Source organism: Manis pentadactyla, chromosome 13 (genome assembly GCF_030020395.1).
Source record: "Manis pentadactyla isolate mManPen7 chromosome 13, mManPen7.hap1, whole genome shotgun sequence".
Classification (NCBI taxonomy): domain Eukaryota; kingdom Metazoa; phylum Chordata; class Mammalia; order Pholidota; family Manidae; genus Manis; species Manis pentadactyla.
This window is the reverse complement of record NC_080031.1, coordinates 23041942-23064435: the sequence shown is the minus strand read 5'-3', so window position 1 is coordinate 23064435 and position 22494 is coordinate 23041942. Positions and strand designations below refer to the sequence as shown.

General features: G+C 36.5%; 1 pseudogene; it reads left to right on the top strand.

The window, feature by feature from the left end:
- Nucleotides 1-13193: 13193 nt before the first annotated feature.
- Nucleotides 13194-14120, top strand: LOC118933722 (olfactory receptor 4P4-like; annotated as a pseudogene).
- Nucleotides 14121-22494: the final 8374 nt, after the last annotated feature.

Below are 22494 nucleotides of genomic sequence, written 5' to 3'. Positions count from 1 at the left end.
ATATATAAAGTGAAAGATCACCACAATTAGACTGATTAGCATATCCATTGTCTCTACAGAGTTATTGTGTGTGTGTGTTTGTGTGTGCGTGTTCAATTGAAAGATTGAATTTAAGATCTATCATTTTTGTAAGTTCAAGTATACCATATGGAATTGTTAACTATAGTCACCATGCTGTATACTAGATCTCTAGAACTTACTCATTCTACATAACTAGAACATGTACACTTGACCAATATCTCTCCATTCCCCACAACCCCTGGCCCCAAGTAATGACCACTAGACTCTCTGCTCCTGTGTGTTGGACTAAGTTATTTCCGAGCTCATGCAGTATGTGCCTTGCTTATTTCACTTAACATAATGTCCTTCAGCTTGATCCATGTTGTTGCAAATGACAGGGTTTCTATCTTTTTAAAATCTGCGTAACATGTCAAGGCCAATAAATTTTGCATCTGTATCTTGGCCATTGTGAATAAAGTTTTAGTGACTATAGACGGGAGTGCAGATATCCATCCACAATCACAATTTCAGGTCCTTTGATATGTACCCAACAGCAGGATTGACCAATGGTTGTCCTATTTTAGACTTTTTGAAGAACTTTCATATTCTTTTCCATAATGGCTGTGCCAACTGACATTCTACCGGCAGTGCACATGGGTTCCTTTCACTCCATGTTCTTACCAATACTCGTTACCATCAGTCTTTTTGGTAATAGCCATTCTGACAGGTGTGAGGTACTGTTTTTTCCAGCTTAGAAGAGATATAATTAACATATAACATTGTATGAGTTCAAGAGGTAAACCTGTTGATTTGCTGCACATATATACTGCAAAATGATTACACCATAGCATTAACACCTCTAAAACAATGCATAACTTGTACTTCCTTTTTGTGATGAGAAAATTTAAGGTCTCCTTTCTATGTAATATAGTATTATTGACAGGGTATTTCAAGTCTATTAATACAATATAATCATCATGCTGTACATTAGATCCTCAGAGCTTATTTGTCTTAAAACTGGAATGTTTTACACTTTGACCAGAATCTTCCCCATTTGCCCCATCCCCCAGCAAATGGCAACTATCATTCTACTTTCTGTTTCTATGAGTTCAGCTATTTTAGATTCTTCATGTAGGTCACATCATGCAGAATGCATTTTTCTGTCTGACTTGTTTTACTTATCACAATGCTCTCAAGGTCCAACCATTCCATCCATATTGACATAAATGGCAGGATTTCACCTTTCTCTTGGCTGAATAATATTCCATTGTATACACACACACACACACACACACACACATATATATATACACACACATGCATGTGTTTATATATATTACTTTGTCTCATATACACACATTCACACACAGTATATTTACAAATGTGTGTTTGTTATTTTCTTCCATGTAGAAGATAAGTTGTCCAAATACATCATACATATGTTGGTTTATTTGTGGATTCTCTCTTCTGCTCCATTGGTTTTTATATGCTTGTTTTTCTTGTGCCAATACCTTACTGTTTTGATTACTATAGTTTTGTAATAGATATTAGATCAAGAATTGTGATGCCTCAGCTTTCTACTTCTTGCTTAACAGGCTTTGGCTACTACAGGTCTGTTTTCATTCCATATGGTTTTAGGATTTTTTTTTCTGTTTTTTAAATAACATCATTGGGATTTTACAGAGGTGGCATTGATCACTGTGGATCACATTGGATATTAAGATATTTCAACAATATTAATTTTTTACTACTTAAAGTATGACTTTCCATTTATTTGTGTCTTTTGTTCTTTTATTCATCAATGTTTTATCATTTTCAGTATATAAAACTTTAGTCACTTTAGTTAGGCTAATTCTTAAATATTTACTCTTTTTATTGCTTATGTGAATGAAATAATGTTCTCTTTATCATTTTGAATACATCATTGTAAGTTCTTAGTAACACCATGGATTTTTATTGTTTATCTATCTTACAACTTTAATAAATTCATTAGTTCTAACATGTGTGTGTTTGTGTGTGTGTGGTGTGTGTGTACTCTTTGGGTTTTCCATGTATATGATTATGTCCTCTGTAAACAGAGATAATTTTACTTCTTCCCTTCTGACTAGGTTTCCTTTTATTTTCTTTATTTGCCTAATGGCTCCAGCTAGAAATGTTGAATAGAAGAGTGACAACTTTGTCTTGTTTTGGATCCTAGAAGACAATCTGTCAGTTTTTCACCATTGTGATATTAGTTATGAATTTTTTATGCATGGCCTTATTTTATTTAATTCCATTTCTCTTATTTTGTTGAAAGTGTTTTTATCATGAAATGGTGCTGAATTTTACCAAAGGCTTTTTCTGCATCTATTGAGAAGCATCTCAGGTATAAATCTCAGTTGGTTGTGATGAATGATACTTTTAATGTGCTGTTGAACTTACTTAGTGTTCTATTTAGGATTTTTGCACCAATGTTCATCAGGAAAATTGCCTAGTTTTTTTTTTTTTCTTTGTCTACAGTTTTTGAATAAGGGTGTGCTGGTATTAAGAAAGTGTTTGGATGTGTTCCCTGCTCTAGTTTTCAGAAGAGTTTAAAAAGGGTTGGTATTAGTAGTTCTTTGAATGCCTGGTGGAATTCACTCATAAAACTATCTGGTCCTGGGCCTTCCTTTGGTAGAAAATTTTTTATTATTAATTCATTCTTCTAGTTTGTTATTTGTTTGTTCAGACCTTCCATTTCTATTTTGTCATTCTCTTTCTCTCTTATGTTTTCCTTTGTTGTGGGGTTTTTGCAGTGATATTCTTGGATTCGTTTGCAGTTTTCTCTTTTGCATCATCTATGCTTGTTTTTAATGTGTGGTTACTGCGAGGCTTGCCTAGAGCAGCTTTTGGTATGATAGTCTGCTAACATCATAACATCAATCACATATATACTTTTACTTCTCCCCTCAAACACTTCATGTTATTGATGTTACACTTTACATCTATTTATACTATGTTTCAATTAGTCAGCTTTTCTAGTTATATTCCTTCTTAAAACATTTGTCTTTTAATGTTTACATTAAGACTAAAATTGACATACTATCATTAATGTAATAGAGTATTCTGCAATTGTCTTTATACATAATTATATAAAGTAAGTTTTGTGTTTTCACATATGTTCTTGTTGTTGTTTATTGTCCTTTCCATCCAGTTTGAGGAACCCACTTTAGCATTAGTTGTGAAGCAGTTCTGGTGAGGATGATCTACCTCAGTTTTTGTTTGAGTGGGAATGTCTTTATAGCCTCTTCATGTTTAAAAAACACTTTTTTCTGAGTACTGAATTTTTGGCTAGTATTTTCTTTCATTCAGTACTTTGAATATCTTATCCCACATCTGCTATTCATCAAGGTTTCTGTTAAGAAACACAGGGAGGAACAACTTAGGGCTCCAGTTGGAAGCAGAGGTGTTTCCAGTGACCTTCTTCTGTTTTAATGAGTGACACTATTATTATTCCTTCTTTTCTTTACCACCCTCCCCACAATTGATCTTTTTTAACCCAATACTGCTGGTCAGTTCTGAAGCACCTAAGAACTCCAAATCGTTGTTTGCATATGATTAGTGAATATGAAGAGGGTTAACTTGCTGTTCTTATAGGCTAAAAAGAAATCAAATTTTAAGTTTATTATATGAGATGTTTCTGACACAAAGTAAGGAAAACTTCAGAGAATAATTTATAGGATTCTAAAAAGTTACATCACTATTTCATAAGATATTCCTCCTAGAAAACAGATAAGAACAATTTTTTCAACGTTCTGTGAGAAGAAAGCTATCAAAAAGGATGGTCAGACTTGACAGTAATTCAGTCTTCTAACAGGTAAGCAACAGATTATCTCCATCTTTTTACACAGAGAGGCATCATTACAAAATAATACAACATAATTTTCTAACATATTTTCATACGTATTTTGATTACACTGTTCCCCCACGCTCTGAGGGACTAACAGAAAAAAAAACAACCCCAATTTTTAAATATTTACTGTTAATATAGGAAATAAATAGAATGAATATATATGTTAGGGAAAAATGATCTTGTGAAATCAAAAAATCTTTAATGAGGACCAGGTGTATGAAAAGCAATCATTGCAGGCAAGGATAGAGGAACATATTCCATGTGTTAAGGTTGGTTGTTGTAATCCATTAATCTCATTCATTATTATTTATTTATTTATTGTAACCCATTTTTTGTGTCAGATTTCACTGGGAATTTAATGGAAGGTATTAACCCTCCTCTTAAAAATATTGTATGTGTGGTCCTGCACATAATATACATAAAAACATGGATCAATATCAGGAGGACATGAAAAATGGTAAGTTTCTTTTTGCTCCCCGAATGCCTAAGATTCATAAAGAAGAAAGACTTTAAGATGATTTTTATGGTCCTTTTTATGGGTGTCAAGTCACACCCTATGTGGTGTTGCTGTTCAGAGTACATCTTCTTGTACAATAGTTGAACAACTTCAAAGGTTAATAAAACTGATCTCAAGTTTTTCTTTTTTTTTTTTTCCGGTGCTACATGAGAAGGGTGTCTGTCCCTCTACCATACCAATAAATATAAGGCCTCAGTAAATCTGTGCTGTGAATATGTTTCGTAATCAGTATTTTACTACAATAATTAGATACACATTATCACACTTTATAGGTAGTGGGGAATGTTCAGTTTCAATGTTCTTACTGATCGTCTCCAAAATACAAGATGTTGGGTTGGAACAGTGGAGAATGAAACTTGTGAATAGAGCTTTCCAATATGTTAATTCCATGAAGGAATCAAATTTAAGCACATTTTTTGTTATAATCAATACTATCTAATATTATAAAAAAGTCACAAGGCCTCAGGGAGCAGGAGAATGTATTTTCCTTCTCACAGGCTATCACTGAAGGTCTTGTAGGGGAAGTTTCTCAGCAGTTGGGCCCTAAAGTTCACAGAAAGGTGAAGCAGTAAAGCAGGAGGCATTTCAGGAAAACAGGAGGGTGGAGAGGAGTTTGAATACTCTACACCTACTTACTTATGTTAATCCTTTGCTACTACATCATGTCCATTACAGAACTCCCATCCGACATACTTACTAATCTTTGTATGTTCCCATTACAATCAAAACACACCCTGTTTATACACAGACTTCAGTAAATATCTATTGGTTTGACAGTATTCTCCTTTTTCTAGGTCATGGAAATTATAGACTACAAAGTAGATTTAAAAACCTTTTGTTTAACATAGAAAAAAGAATTTCTGAAGTGGTCTTGAGAAGAGAGAGAATATTTTTCAAATAAATTAATAAATATTAAATAAAATAGCCAGGATCATTTGGAATATGAATGGATAGAGATGGGCTTTACAGCTACAGATTGGGGTGTAGGCCTTCAATGTCATCATGAAACGATTGATCGAATATTTGATGAGAATCACAATAATAAATAAGTTAACTAAATTGTATGCACTTACTATCCTTGATGTATTTTAACTATATATGTCCAGAAGTGAAAAAGAAATAACTTTGTCCAAGAAGTGGACAGGCTAATAAAATTGGTAACATCCAAACCAAAGACTGCACTTTCAAGGAGGAAGCCAAAATCATAGACTAGTCAGGATACAAAGACTTCCACACCCTCTTACTTCCAGTGCCTACCATATTTTCAAGTGCTAACACTTTATGACACAGCACTCATTTAAATGAATAAAGGAGAGAATAAGCTCATGCTAATGATTAAGATACCAAGACTCACTCCTCTTACCATCTCAGATATTTGTCCAATACCAAAAGTCCAAAAACACTTTTTTAATCTTTGGTACTAAAATGTCAGTATGTTCATCAGGCATTTTACCAGGACTTGTTTTTTATGTAGAGAAAGACAAGACATTTCAACTCTGTTGAGGAAGTGAAAATTTACTAAGGGAGGGAAAATATATGTAAGGGTAATTTTGTGTCCTTGGAGTCTATCATAGGCTGAATTTTGGTCAACTCACAACTTGTAAGACAATATATTAGAGGCACGGGTGAGACTGAGAAGAAAGACAATAGGGTAAGTGAGTCTTTCAGATTATGTTTAAATGCATCCCATTTCATTTTCTGCTTTTACGTGCATGCAGTGTCTCTTTCAATATCAACTTGACAAGAAATACCTAGAGAAAAGGTTTTGTTCTTGGAAATAAGGGTCACGATACTATTTCTTTTCAAATTTTAAAAATGAAATCTTAATTGGCAAAATAGCGATGCCATGACTTTTCAAGGATCATCACATACGAGGTCAGAGCTAATAGTGACACTTAGGGACCCAAAATGTTATCATGGTTTTGTCTTGTTAAAGAGATTATGGAGGCCACCTGATAGAGATATGGCCCAAGAACAGCTGACAGTCCAGCTAATGGGTCAGTGGATTCTGCTCAGTTTAGTTTCAGTTTAACTCACATGATTTTCCTGATCTTTAATGTACTTCCAAGCTGTCAGGATTACTATTGGTTATTGTCCTGTGGGACGGCGGGATAGTGCCAGTATGTAAGAAGGACAGAGGCACCTGATCAACACATCAGGTAGTACTTCAGAAGCAATACTCACCCTGGAAGATATTGCAGACATTAATGCCACCCATCAAAGAAGTGACCAATGCACAGACAATAGTCTCTGTTGAATCTCTATTTTACGAAACTCTCTGATCCCTGAAAAACACAAATGTACTATGCTCCTGTGTGACAGATAATATATTAACTTAATGATAAATATAACTGATATGTCTTTTTTTCTGTTAAATCACTTGACTTGCTGTTTATTTGTTTTTATACCTTTGGTACCATCCAATTTTTATGTATATGGGAAGCTTATTTGAGGCCCAGTGTCAACCTGCTACTGTATTTTTACCAGCCCGTTGTATTTGATATACTTGAGTTATTTGTGCACGTGTGTCTGTGTGGGCCTAGACTACACAGGGGAAGCAATCTGTTGTTCTATATGCTCTCAGCTATTTCAAAGAAAACTATCACAGAATCTGTCACCTTTAATCTAGTATTCTTTGCTACAGTTTAGGCAATTTGATAGTAAATCTAGAAGAGAAGTTTGAACTAAACTAGACTTAGATAATAAATGAAACTTCTAGTTAGTAAACCTAGACACTGACTGGTTATTGTGTTTGCTCTAGATTTCTTGTGCTGCACACCGAATCATCACAGAGTTAACAGCCCAGAGAACAGCCATTTACTATCTCACAGTGCTTCTTGCCAGGAGACTGAGTGACTGGTTTCTGTCACTGATAAGGCCAAAATCAAGGATCTGTTGGGCTGGGCTTTTACCCGCAATTCTGGGGAAGAATTGCTTCCGGGTGCGTTCAGGCTGTTGGCAGAATGCGGTCCCTTGTGATCAGAGACCGGAGGCCCCAGTTTCCTTGCTGCCTGTCACCTGGTGGTCTCTCTCAGGGACTAAAAGTCCATAACTCAAAATTCAATGTGATTTTGAAATATTCAGAACATTTTCTTATTATGTCACTTTATATTGAAAATCCAGAAATATTTATTAGGCGCTTTCTATGTGGTAAGTGTGGTAGTCCTGCTCACAGTCATTGAAGTGTTAGTAAAGCGTCTTACCCAGGGTCGTATTCTAGTACATTAGCTGCCAGCTGGCTAGTCTTGTGAATTCCTGCTTTGTGCCTCTGTGGAAATATTAATAGTACCATCTCATAGGGTCATTATGTGCATTTAATTTAAGAATCCTTTTAAAGTCCTTACCACAAATACTAGCATATTGTAGTAACTGTTTTCAATTATTGTTATTAAAACTGAAATTATTAGATACCGGACAAGAAAGATTTTACCTTGATATCACTGAGTTAATAGTCTATTGAAAAGATAAGAACCCCACTATTTTTAAAGCACACACAAAATCCCCAAAAAGCAAAACAAAAGAACCTTAAACTGCCTATGAAAGGGAAATCAAATGACCTGGCTAAATTAGGTATTGGGAGTGCAATGGGTGACCTGGGGTATAGAGTTAGGTTGCAGGAAAGATAACATAATGAAGATAGTCTTTGTGGAAATGGAGACATTTAAATTTGGCCTTAGTAATGTCAGAAGAAGCCTTATACCTTCATTATTAATAAATAATCAGTTTTGGTAATGGAAGCAGAGGAAGACTCTTCATAAATATAATAAATGTGTTACAGTTTATTCCCTGTGTAGAAAGTAATAAGGATTCTTGTATAACCTTTTGGTCACTGACCATAAAATCTACATTTGATATTTAACATCATATATTTGAAGCAATGTAAAAGAATATATTTTTAAAAGCACAGTTGAAAGGCCAAAGCAGTAGTAAATTAAAACCTCCAGAGTCTATTTTTACTAGCCTTGTCCAGGAATTAGCAGAGGGATTTCCACAGGCATTGCACCAGTCCCTCCAGTGCCTTTATATATTCTTCCTGACTCAGTGCAGCTTCTCCAAGGACCGGAACGCTGTGCATTGTGGGAACTGGACCGCGCTGCTCACGAGTGCATTGAAGGGAGAAAAGCCAAGCAAGGAAAGCTCGGGTGCCTTTGACATTTTCCCTGCAGTTTAGTGATATAATCCCTGTTCCCATTGGGATTATGCTTAAAGTAAGTTTTTATGACCTATTTATTTTAAATATAATTTGAAAGTTAGAAACAAAGCATGAGATTTCTGTCATTTATTTTTCCCCCAGAAGAACTATTTTTTATTTTGATTTAGAATATAATTTTATTTTTCATTTATTGTGATGAGTTCAGGAAGACAAGGATATCCCTTCAAATACTGAGTGGAATTGACTGATACTAAATATGTGAGTTCTTCCTATTTTATTTTCCTTTCTATATCTTTTTCTTTCTTCCTTTTTAATTTTTGCATGCTGAGCCTATGTAAAGTCATTGCTTGAATAGCTGTATAATCATTTATCTTTACCTGTTTTCCAAGGTAATTATTTTTTCCATGAATATGTATTCTAAAAATACATCTGCTTGGTGACTGTTTCTCTTAGAACTTTTACAGCTTCAGTTGATGTCACAATTTGGCATTTTAATAGTTTATACCACAACTTTAAGAGGTCTGTTCCATAAGAAAATGGAATATGAGAATGCTACCTTGAAATCCTGGTCTCAAACTTGGGATTGCTAGATGCTAGTTCAGGAGTCTAAGAGAAATTGTGGAATCTTTTGTACTCTACTTTGTATAGAAAAACAGTGATTAAAAAGCTATAAAAGTTTGAAAAAAATCAATTATATAAGACAAGCAATGAGCAGAAGATAAGAAAAGGATGGAAAATTAATTGATGTTTTTGATAAGCTGATAAATGACTGATTAAATCACTGGATTTTATAAAATTAGTTCTTGGCAGCTCAGAAGAATCCATGAAAACTATGATTCCTCATTTGCTTAAGAGGATATACATACCTTTGGAATTCAGGAGACTTTTTCCTAGACCGCGTATCAGAGAATGGCAGGCAGATCTGCACTGGCAACTCCATTCCTTGCTGGATTGCATCATAGGTTTGTGATACTTTGCAATAATCCCTGATATTTTAAATGAATAGTAACATAACGGGAAATTGTAGAGGCTACAGTTGGAAAAGTTCAAACTAAACAATTAAGTGTTATTTCTTTAACAAAGCTAGATCAAACATACATTATTAAAATTAAAACTTCAAAACGACCTAATTAAAATATAGGGATAAAATAATTATTTTCTTGATGTAGTAGATTCAATTTTTCCTAATTATAAAGACAGATTATATTTTTTCTTTTTCCTTCTTCACCCCCTTTTAGAGGTTATTGTAAGGCAGGGTGAACATTAGTGTCCTGACATCCCTTTGGGATGCTGAACCATGTAGATTTCCTTAATGAACTCTTTGCAGCAGAGATGATTTCAGGGAACCAGAAGTTTTAAATCTGGTAGCACGTTATTGAGTCCATGCACGTCAGAGGCTGTGAACCGTGCTGTAGCCCACCCTGGCTACTTGGCGTCCTCTGTTACTAATCTATTGTTTCCTTCCATTAAAATTAAATAAGAGTAGTAGTGTTAGTTCTTCAAAACAAGGAGCCGTGAAAAAGAGCAAACTATGAACTTGAATTCTCAGTAATAGCAGCTGCTAGATTTAACAGATCATCTTGGAATTTATTTAAATCTATTCAGGATTGTAAAAGTATAACTAGATGTTGTATGTTGATATGAAACCAAATTCAGCTACAGGTGTCTACATTTTTCTAAATGTAGTAATTGAGGAAACAGTGTGGTAACTAGTGAAGACCAAGGTGTCAAGTTTACTGAATTTCACTAAAGGATCATGGTTTACTTTTTATTTTGTTTAATTTCATTCATTGTGTATTGTGTTCTTAGCATATCATAAGATGATGAGTTTTTAAAATTAATTATTAATTTATTAATTAACTTATTAATTTATTAAATTATGGAAATAATACTGAAATGTAATCTCTTTAGTAAAGAAATCAAAATATTGCATAGCCCTAAAATACCCTTTGACCATCACTCCCTTCATTTCTGAGAAGCCAGTCTTCCCTTCCTCATCTTTTCCTATATTTACAAGCACAGAGGTTCTCATAGAAACTGCATGGTGTTCTATGGGTGTCATTTTTTTTAACATGCAAGTTATCATACTGTGACTATCTTTGCGCACTTAATTATTTTTGGCTGAAAAATATACCTTAGTGATTTTTTTTATCATGGTAGATGTGGCTTATGGAGCCAACATTTAAATTTCTGTTTTGCTTTTCCATAATAAGAACATAGCACTCCTCATTTTCATCCTAGTGTAGGTATTTGGATCTCTTCTATTTCCCCCAGTCAAATGTGTCTATCTGCAGTGATATCCTTCTGAATGCTTTCTGGGGTAGTTTCGCTGTGACACTCATTGCAATTTTATATGGACTGCACTTCAAATTTTATTTTTATGACCCTGATGAGTGGGAATAGTATTTCATTGTTGTTTAATTTTCATTTTCCTGATTCTAATAAGATTGAGTACTTTTACATATGCTTTTGACCATTTGTAATTTCCTTCCTGTGTATTGCTTACTCAAATATTTTGCTCTTAGAATACTGAGTTCCTTACCTGTGTATCATTCATTTGCAGGATTTACAAATACTCCAATTTTCACTTTTAAAATATTTGTTCTTACGGAATTTAGTAAAACATTAATTTTAAGTGTTTTTTTATGAATTTATTTTTTATGCTTTGTTTTAAAATGCTCCTGCTTTAGATACAAACCCATTCTACTTATTTCTCAATTTCTTTTCTAGTTTTGTTTGATACACTTGTATCTTTTAACCATGTGAAATATAAAGTTTTGTGCTTTTGTAAGCAGTATTTTTTTCCTCCAGAAGAAGATGTCACGTCCTAATACCAGTTACTAGAAACTCCACTATTTCACAGTTTAAAATTTAAGCTTAAACACAGAATAAATTCCAATATATTTATGTATTTATTTATTGACTGTCCTCAAGACAAGCAATCTCTCTTTATCACCAACTTTTTAATTGCCAAAACTTCATGATATACTTTTCGATTCTGAAAATGGATGTATGTCCTCTTTGTTTTTCCTGTTAAATAGTTGGCTTAACTCTTCTGGATTTTAACTGTTTCTGAATTTTGGAATCAGTTTTTCAAAAATACCTGAAAACTTTAGTCTGAATATTTGTTTTACTTTTGAATGTATTGATTAATTTGGGAAGAATTGACATCTTTTTTATATTGATCCTCCTTAACCATAAACATGGTATATCTTTTTACTTGTTTCAATCTTTCTATATATTTTAATACAATTTTACACTTAATGAGGGAATTCTATTTTAAGGAAAGAATAGGTAATGCACAGTGAAAAGTATCTTTAACTCTTTATTTTAAAGAAATCACAACAAAGCTCAGAGAAATTGCAGTTGACATCTTGTTTGTGTGACACTGATATTTCCAGAGATTTTGCAAGAAATTAGACCACAAGGTGTTGACTTGAGGTTCATGGATTGAACTCAAATCAAAAGTCCATGAACTCCTTAATTATCCTATTAAATGTATGCTAAGTGGCCATTTTTCTAAGACAATTTCAAAAGAATATGAAATGAAGCCAATTGTTCAGTGGCTATCATAAACTTTCACAAGGAGGTTGCCAAATTTCATCAAGGTGTAGGGTTTATTTTTTATAAAACTGAGCCTTGAGTTTTGTGATCCTAGTTTTGTGATACATTTTAGATTAAGTTGCCAAAAGAAAGTAAGAGATGTAGTGTAACATTTTGCACCAAAGAGACATGTTCTTTTAAAGTAAAATATTCCAGGACACGAGCCCATGAGTGTGTAGTAAGCCTGGCAAGAAAAAAGTTGTGCAATTCAATGAGATGCAAGGTGTTGAAATGGAGCAAGTGAAAAAGAATCTGTAGGTACAATTTGCACTCCAAGGATGCAGTACTGAAAAGGAGTGCCAGAAAGTGTGATTAAAGGGCAAAAAATAAGGGGAACTCCTGGGTTAGACTGGAAAGTGAACTGGGAAGTAACATCAATTCCTGGAAACCATAAATGTCCCAGAAGCCCATACAATGGAGCAACCCTTTCCCCAATTATCTGATTGTTGGTCTTTCTCTCCACTAGTTAAAAAAAAAATGTTCATGAAAAGGATCTGAAGCCACTTTCTGAAATTGTCACCCAGAGGTTCAGTATTTAAAATTATGAGCTCATTGAACCCTGATGACATTATGGGACTTTCAGGATTCAGCCGAGATTTAGTCACTGGGAAAGACTGAGAATAATAGTGATCTTCCTGGCCTTGGAGAACAGAGAAATGCACTCCTGTTTTATACAAGCCAAAGAATCAAAAATCACTCCGAAGTGTAATACTGAAATTGCATCACAAAATTACCTGAAACACATGTTTAACCTTTTAAGTTTTCATTCTGTTGCACGTGGTAAGTCTGAGCCTTTGGGATTGATCAAAATTTCAATTAACTGGTGTTATATGCACTATTTCTCTGACTATATGGCTTCTTTAATGAATTGTACTCTACTTGTGGGTAGCAAGTGTACCTACTCTGTACCGTGCTGTACCAATAGCACTAATTATAGTGATTGTATCATAAATAATAATTATATTTAGTGAATAAATGAATGACTTTAAAAAACCAATAATTTTTAAAAGTTGAATGTTTAACTTCTAAATGATCAAGCCGCAGAAGCAATGGGACATGAGAACATCACAGAATTTATCCTTCTGGGACTCTCTAGAGATGAGGATGCAGAGGTTGACTACTTTGTGCTTTTCTCACTTTGCTATATTGCAATTCTCTCAGGAAACCTGCTCATTCTTTTCACCATCAGGGGCAGCTGCCTCAGGGAGCAGCCCATGTACTTTTTCCTCAGCTGCCTGTCCTTCATGGATGTCTACTTCACCTCTACGGTGAACCCCAAACTCATCACAGACTCGCTGGCTCAGAGGAAAACCATCTCCTAAAACAGCTGCATGTCCCAGATGTTTTACGCCCACTTTTTTGGTGCCACGGGGATCTTCATCTTGGTGGCCATGGCCTACGACCGCTATGCAGCCATCTGCAGACCCCTCCGCTATACGGCCATCATGAGCACACGGGTGTGCTATGCCCTTGTGGTGGCCTCCATTCTCGCGGCATTTATCCACTCAATCCTGCATGTATTGGTCATCACGGTGCTTCCCTTCTGTGGCCCCAATCAGATAGACCACTATTTATGTGGCATATTCCCCTTGCTGAAGCTGGCCTGCACCGACACTAGCCTTCTGGTTATTGTGATCATCGCCACCACGGGGGTGCTGTCCATTTTGACCTTTGTTGCCTTGGTGATTTCCTACATCATCGTCCTGTCCACACTGAGGACCCGCTCGTCCGAGGGCCGCCGCAAAGCCCTCTCTACCTGCGGGTCTCACGTCACTGTCGTGTTCATGTTCTTCCTGCCCCTCATCTTCACCTATGCTCCCATGGCTGATTCTCTCAGTAATGACAAGACTTTTGCCCTATTTTACACCATTATTGCCCCCATGTTCAACCCTCTCATCTACACACTGAGAAACACAGACATGAAGAATGCCGTGAGGAGAGTGTGGTGCCGACACAGACTGTTTGAAGAGAAATAAACCGCTGGTTGTCCAGCCCTTTGCTGGATCTGTTCTATCCTCAGAGTTGTCAATGAGAACAATAAAGCCAGTTTCATGAAGGCTAGTGGGTGGGGGTGGGCGGTTCTATCAAACAAGGTTGCAAGCCTTGAAGAGGAAGCTCTCTCAGCCATGCTTTTCCTGTTATGCTACTGCCCTGAGGCTGAAGCCAAGGGGAGGGGACCAGACAACCTGCAGGTCCCTTCCAGCTCTGACCTTCTGCCACTTAGGTCTGGCATTCTGGAACATTCTGTGCTTCATGATCACAGGTAGAGTGGGTAATAAAGCACTTTTATCAGAGGATATTGTAAACACTGCATAACTGTGCAATTGTACTCTGCTTTAGGACACAGATACCTTGACTGAGACACCTCTCCAGATAAAAAGAGGTGCTAAGCCCTCTATTTTCCTGAGATTTCCATTGCAATAAAAAAATAAAGCAATGCAAAAATTTATAAGTGTTGTTGTCAATTTTAACACTTGCAACAACAAATCTTAATTCTAAAATAATGCAGCACATGCCATTAGACTGCCTATGCTATACTTAGAGAAACCATTATGAAGAATTCTTAGTAACCTATTGGTAGTATAGTCCAGGAATTAGAAGTTTCAGATTGGATGATGAACACCCTTTTAAAATTCTGTAAATGTAATTCCATGACTGTACTTATAACTTCATTTTAAATTCTTCATGAGTATACAAACTGATGCTTTTTGTAAATAGGTAACCTAGAAAAGATCCCACCCTATGAAAGGACCTGAGCTCACGGAAACACACAGCTAAAGACAAGGGCATTCTGGCTGCATTTAATTAATACTCAATGCACTTTATGCAGAAGGCATATTTTGAGGTTTTCTTCCACCATTCAAACTGAAAACTGGTTTATAAGCTGGGATCATCTTTGGTACATTAAGAAGTTCCCTTATTTGTACAAAAATACTTAAGGAAAAGGACACCTGAGAACTGAGGCCTAGAGAGGGTTTTCACCAACTTTTCACATATGAGACACACAGAGCTGATATTTTTCTGGTGCTCCATCCACTTGACCACACCACTAAGAAACTGAAATGCGTGCACATCGAGTATTACTGGTGACAAGAATCCAAGTTTTAAGGTGGACAGTGCATTTACAGAAATTAGCCAAGGTTGATGAAGTTTTCAGCAGTATTTTTCCTCTTCCAAAATGACCCTAACAGTGTACTGCCTAGAAAATTAAGGAACTTAGAACCTAAGGAGAGGCAGGAAAATAATGAAGTACACTGAAAACGAGATAAGAAAGACAATAGCAGATCAAGTCATGGTTGTATTTGATGTTGGCCTGGTGGCCAATACCTCCTGGTAGGATTGTCTGCTTCTGGAAGATGAAATTGAACAGGAATGTCTAGAGCTGTTTAGGCTGATGTCTAATTGTGCAATTACTGCTGTGTATGTAAGCCACATTTTTTGGTAATGAATTAAATGTGCTTATTGTGTCATGTTTACTATGTGGTTTCTCCCAAAAGAAGATGGGTCTTTCAGAAGTCTCTTTGAACATGCCTCACATTTATCTTCTGTAAACTCTCTTCTTATAATTTATCAACAAAGGAGGAGTAAAAGGAATCCTCCCAGGCATGGGTAACATTCTGCGCCTCCCTTCCTATGTGTTCTCCATGGACAAAATAGTGGGAGACAGGATGGCTGCATAGTTAGGTATTGATGCTTTGACATTTGTGTGTATAATGAAGGTTATGTGCTGTCTCTCATGTACACTTTCTCTAGCTTCACCTTTTACACTGTTCCATTACAAGTAACGTGCACTAAAGATATTGGAAGTTTTATCATTTAAGAATGTATCTCAGCGGGGAAGGCAGTACAGCACAGAAAAGGCAAGTAGGATTCAATTGCCTCTTAATATGCTGATGGACAGTGACTGTAATGGGGTATGTGGTGGGGACTTGATACTGGGGGAAATCTGGTAACCACAATGTTGCTCAGGTGATTTTATATTAATTATACCAAAATAAAAAAAAAAAATAAATCATTGAAAAAAAGAATATGCCTCAGAATCCTCACTTCTGTAACCTGACCTTCCTGTTCTTGGGTCAGCGAGATCAATAGTGCCTTATAACAAGCCATCTTACCTCTTGTGGCTTATACAATATCATTTAATTCTCACTCATGTGTCCGTGGGTAGCTGGTGTCAGCCTATGTACACTGGGCTTGATTGGCCTTAATTCCAGACCTCAGAGAGGGCTCAGTAATATGCCATGCAGCTTCTATTATTCTCATGTATAATGTGTCAATGTTATCTTAGTCTTTGCTGATATTGTGATGTTTGACCAAAGATTGACTGTTATGCAAACTCATCATCATCTCTCTCTCTCTACATTGTGTTTTGTGTTTTTACACTAAAATGTAAACAGTATTTTGATGAACTGAATCAAGTGATAAACTTACATCATAGCTCATAATGAAACAGAACCAACTGATCTCCGTGAAAGAAGTGGACACACCAGGATGCTGTAAAACTGAGGGGTTCCCACACAGGTCCCATAAAAATGATGAACTTCTGGAGACTCTGACAGGTGGTAAATGTTTTAATCTCCTGGATATGTTTAAATGAGAAAAGGGGGCATATGGAGGATTGTGGAAGCTAATTTTATAGAGTCAATTGAGCAGTGCATGGAAGCATGATTGAAATATGTAGTTGCTACTCAATGGACAAATGTAAAACCACTGTTTAGAATTTAGAGACATTGCTTCCACACTGAATTAAGTTAATTCATTCATTTGGAAAATGAAGAGGGTTGCCGTTTATTTTCATCCAGGAGGCTCTATTCCAAGTCTGTCATCTTGTAACAGTAAGGTAGTAAAAGTAAAAAATGCAAAACTATATGGCTGTCAGTCAATTTGGTGATCTCACACCTATGACATGAAGTGGTGGTGTTGACAGAGTCACCACAGACTCACGTCCTGAACTGGGTGAATTTTGACTTCTCCCAATTCTTGGTCACCTCCCGCGAAGGAACCAGGGGGAGGTTCTCTGCTCCTCTGACTGGGATTGTTCTAAGGAGCTTTGTGAACAGGAATATGTTTACACAGTCCCTGGAGGAACCTTGGGTACTACTTCATATATTCTACTTCTTGCTCTTTGAGATGAATGAATCTGTCAGCTTTTACCTTCTTAGGGACTGTAGACCTTCTATAGCACTAATACCCCTTGATAGTCAAGACTTTAATGCAAAGACATAAAAAAAAGTGTATTGTGGAGAATGATTATCAAGTGGGTAACATCTATCTATTCCATTATTTTACAAAGTCAGGTCAGGGTGCCTTTCCTCTGTGTCAGTTAGCAGAACAGATGGGGCTATACATCAGTGGTAGGGCTCTTTAGGTTTCATGGGCTCATAGTCCCCTTGTACTCCATGAACATCAAGTATCTAATCCCACTATCCCCAGATCTGAGTTCCCGGATGTGCCACTGCTTATATAAAATTTATCAGAGGAGTCTGTTAAAAACACAGAGATTTCTATATACTTTAATGCTGCCCTACTGAATCAGAAAGTCGTAGAATAGATACTGTTATGCTTCAAAAATCCTTCATGATGAGACAAGTTTGAGTAGCACTGACACAGTCATCATTTTACGATTGAGCAAGTGCAGCCCCATAGAGATCCAGTGTGCGTCAAAGCTGGATCAATAAACAAATATTTGTGTGATTCCAGGGCAAGGGTTTCTTAATTATAACTTCTAGTCCAGATGTCTTGCTGTCTTTGACCTTTATCTTTAATGTGACTACATCAAAATCAACATAAGCAGTGTTTATTTTAAAGCACTAAGTATGCACTGTCCTTAACATAATTTGTGTATATAAACAGACACATTCCATAGCTATAAACACATCCCAGGAATAGGCAGTAAGTTGAATGATCAGATTGTGGAAAAGACAATGAAACAATGGAAGAGAGATAATCAGTGATATGTTTGTTTGTTAAAGGAAAATAAAGCCCAGCTTGCGGGATGTGAAGGATGAATGTATCATTAGTTTAAGTGTCATTTCATATAGGAAAGATATATTTGCTTGGTTGGAATGAGTGTCTCTGGAATCCACAGCTGGAAATCAGGTTATGTTAGTAAAAGAAGCAAATGGCTCAATGTATTGAGTTAAGCTGTATTAAGTTAGGGAAATACAGTTTCCCAACCATGCATTTCACCTAATTGTGCTTACCCTGTAGATTGACTCAGAGTGAACTATTCCTCATGGATGTCTTTGTTTCTTTAATTTTCTTTAGTTTTTTTCTTATACTCATTTACAGTAGTAGGGACTGCTGCCTACAGACTACAAGGAGAGATTTGACTCAGCAGGAGCACATTAGTGGGATGTTACAATTAAAGTGGGCATTTTAGAGGTAATCCTTCTCCTAATCCCTTATCTCTTTTATTTAAAAAGAAAATAATGAGTCCTAGAGACAGGAAAAGCTTTTCCCAAGAGTATAAGAACAGGTCTTCTGTTTTTTAAGCCGGTGATTTTTCTCTTTCACATCCTGCCCTCACCTTCTTGCCATTCCAACATACTGGGCTCAGGTTTCACTGTGTTTTGGAAGACTGACATCAGAATGCTTTAGCTCCTAGAGCTGTTATATATTCCCTGTATGCTTTTTCTGTTCACACATGAATGTCCAACTGAACTTGACCAGTCTGAGAGAAATCACACAACATATATGTATTGAATGCAATCATGATCATGCTGAATTTCTGACATGAATGTGAAATGTTAGAACCAGTATAATCAACTATTATTACATATGTTTGATAATAAATAATTATAATTAGATAAATAATACCTTCCTTCTGTAGAATGTGTTATTCTTTTGTGTGTTCCTCCAAAGAAACCCTGTATGGTTGCTATTACTCTCTTTGTTGTACAGATGGGGACTTTTAAGAGCATCCAGCTTAAATTGTTACTTTTATTTTCTTTTTTTTTTTTGTAAATAACAGTTCATTGGGTCACAGACACAATCTTTTTTTTTTTTTTTTTTTTTTTGTGAGGACATCTCTCATATTTATTGACCAAATAGTTGTTAACAACAATAAAATTCTGTATAGGGGAGTCAATGCTCAATGCACAATCATTAATCCACCCCAAGTATAATTTTTGTCAGTCTCCAATCTTCTGAAGCATAACGAACAGGTTCTTACATGGAGAACAAATTCTTACATAGTGAATAAGTTACATGGTGAACAGTACAAGGGCAGCCATCACAGAAACCTTTGGTTTTGCTCATGCATTATGAACTATAAACAGTCAGTTCAAATATGAATACTCATTTGATTTTTATACTTGATTTATATGTGGATACCACATTTCTCTCTTTATTATTATTATTTTTAATAAAATGCTGAAGTGGTAGGTAGATACAAGATAAAGGTAGAAAACATAGTTTAGTGTTGTAAGAGAGCAAATGTAGATGATCAGGTGTGTGCCTGTAGACTATGTGTTAATCCGAGCTAGACAAGGGCAATAAAACATCCACGTATGCAGAAGATTTCTCTCAGAACAGGGGGGGTGAAGTTCTAAGCCTCACCTCTGTTGATCCCCAATTTCTCACCTGATGACTCCCCTGCGACTGTGCCTGTCTTAGGTTGTTCCTCCCTTGAGGAATCTTACCCGTCTCTGGCTAACCAGTCATCTTCCGGGGCCATACAGGGAAATGTAAAGTTGGTAAGTGAGAGAGAAGCCTTACTGTTTGAAAAGGTTAGCTTTTTACTTCTTTGCATATTTATGCCCTGTGGCTTCTATGCCATTTGTCTTGAGGTATCTTTACCACTTGGAAGAATTATGATACTCAGTAAATTCGATATGAGGCACGAATTCTATTTAGGGGTTGTAATTAGGAAGGAAGAAGAAAAGCTATAAAAGTAGCAGGCGGCAGAAAACCTGGGAAGATTGATTATTTCTTTGACATATCTTCTTGTGGAGTAACTTCAGCATGTATAGGTTTTAAACTACTAATTGCACACACACATTAACATAATAGGAGTACAGTTACGTAACCAAAGCATACCTGTAATTACCAGCCGTCTCCAGTGAAACCAAGAAAACCAGTTAGGCACCTTAGGCATTTGTGAAAACTTATCTATGATATGGTGGATATTGTCCAACTGAACTTGAACAGTCTGAGAGAAATCAGACAAATTAAAACAACCCCTTCCTGGGGAGTGTTCACATCCTATATATTCTTTTAACAGTAGATAGTCTGTAGTTATAAGATTTTGGAGCGCTACAATTTGAACTTCTCCTAATTCTTGGTTGAGTTCCAACAGTATAGATCCAGTCAAATTTGTTGTTTTACTGTATGCACAGGCCAGCTTAGATATCTCCTTCTTCATTCCCATGGCAAGTCCAGGAACTGGTGGGATGAGTGCATCTACAGCTGTAGCAGTGCGTGGATCTTTGTTGGGGTTTTTTGATGATCATCTTCTGGGATGACTCTTCCAGAGAGTGCTGATGTTGGAAGTTCTTCTTCATATCGTATCTTAGTTCATTTTTGGGGTAGCCAAATTAGGCTTTGATCCCCTGTATAAACACAAACAGACCCTTTGCCTACACTTTTATTTGCCCTTTATACCATTGTGTAGAACTCATTGGAGGTCACCACACAGGAACTGCTTTTTTTTTTTTTGTTATCATTAATCTACTCTTAGATGATGAATATTATGTTTACTAGCCTCTCCCCTATACCAGGTCCGCCCTATAAACCCTTTTACGGTCACTGTCCATCAGCATAGCAAAATGTAGAATCACTACTTGTCTTCTCTGTGTTGTACAGCCCTCCCCTTTCTCCCACCCCCCCATGCATGCTAATCTTAATACCACCCTTCTTATTTCCCCCCCTTATCCCTCCCTACCCACCCATCCTCCCCAGTCCCTTTCCCTTTGGTACCTGTTAGTCCATTCTTGAGTTCTGTAGTTCTGCTGCTGTTTTGTTCCTTCAGTTTTTCCTTTGTTCTTATACTCCACAGATGAGTGAAATCATTTGGTATTTCTCTTTCTCCGCTTGGCTTGTTTCACTGAGCATAATACCCTCCAGCTCTCTCCATGTTGCTGCAAATGGTAGGATTTGCCCTTTTCTTATGGCTGAGTAGTATTCCATTGTGTATATGTACCACATCTTCTTTATCCATTCATCTATAGATGGACATTTAGATTGCTTCCAATTCTTGGCTATTGTAAATAGTGCTGCGATAAACATAGGGGAGCATTGGTCTTTCTCAAACTTGATTGCTGCATTCTTAGGGTAAATTCCTGGGAGTGAATTCCTGGGTCAAATGGTAGGTCTGTTTTGAGCATTTTGATGTACCTCCATACTGCTTTCCACAATGGTTGAACTAATTTACATTCCCACCAGCAGTGCAGGAGGGTTCCCCTTTCTCCACAGCCTCGCCAACATTTGTTGTTGTTTGTCTTTTGGATGGCAGCCATCCTTACTGGTGTGAGGTGATACCTCATTGTAGTTTTAATTTGCATTTCTCTGATAATTAGCGATGTGGAGAATCTTTTCATGTGTCTGTTGGCCATCTGTATTTCTTTTTTGGAGAACTGTCTGTTCAGTTCCCCTGCCCATTTTTTAATTGGGTAATTTGTTTTTTGTTTGTTGAGGTGTGTGAGCTCTTTATATATTCTGGACGTCAAGCCTTTATCAGATGTGTCATTTTCAAATATATTCTCCCATACTGTAGGGTTCCTTTTTGTTCTATTGATGGTGTCTTTTGCTGTAAAATTGTCACTTTACAACTATTTTCCATTAGCCTCCCAGAAAACCTTCCTGTCCCACAGTTTCTTCATTGCATTCTTTACTTCTGCGTTTCTCAGTGTATAAATCAGGGGATGTAACATGGGGGTGATAATTGTGTAAAATACAGCCGCCATCTTATCTTCTTTAAAGGTAGTATCAGGGTGCATATACATGAAAGTACAGGGACCACAGAAGATGATGACCACAGTGACGTGGGAGCCGCAGGTGGAGAGAGCTTTGCGCCTGCCTTCTGCTGACTGCTTTCTCAGGGACACCAGGATGATGGTGTAGGAGATCAGCAGGATAACAAAGCTCCCCAGGGCGATGGTACCACTGTTGGCTGTCACAACAGCACCCACAAGGTATGTGTCTGTGCAGACAATTTTCAGCAGAGGGTGCACTAGGGGATGTATCCAGAAAAAAAATTTATTTTTGCTGATATTCGAGATTCCTGTGTATGTTTCCTGGAAAGAGTTTTATGGTTTCATGTCTTATATTTAGTCCTTTAATCCATTTCAAGTTTATTTTTCTGTATGGTTCTTTTAGAAAGTGATCCAGTTTCATTTTCTTGCATATAGC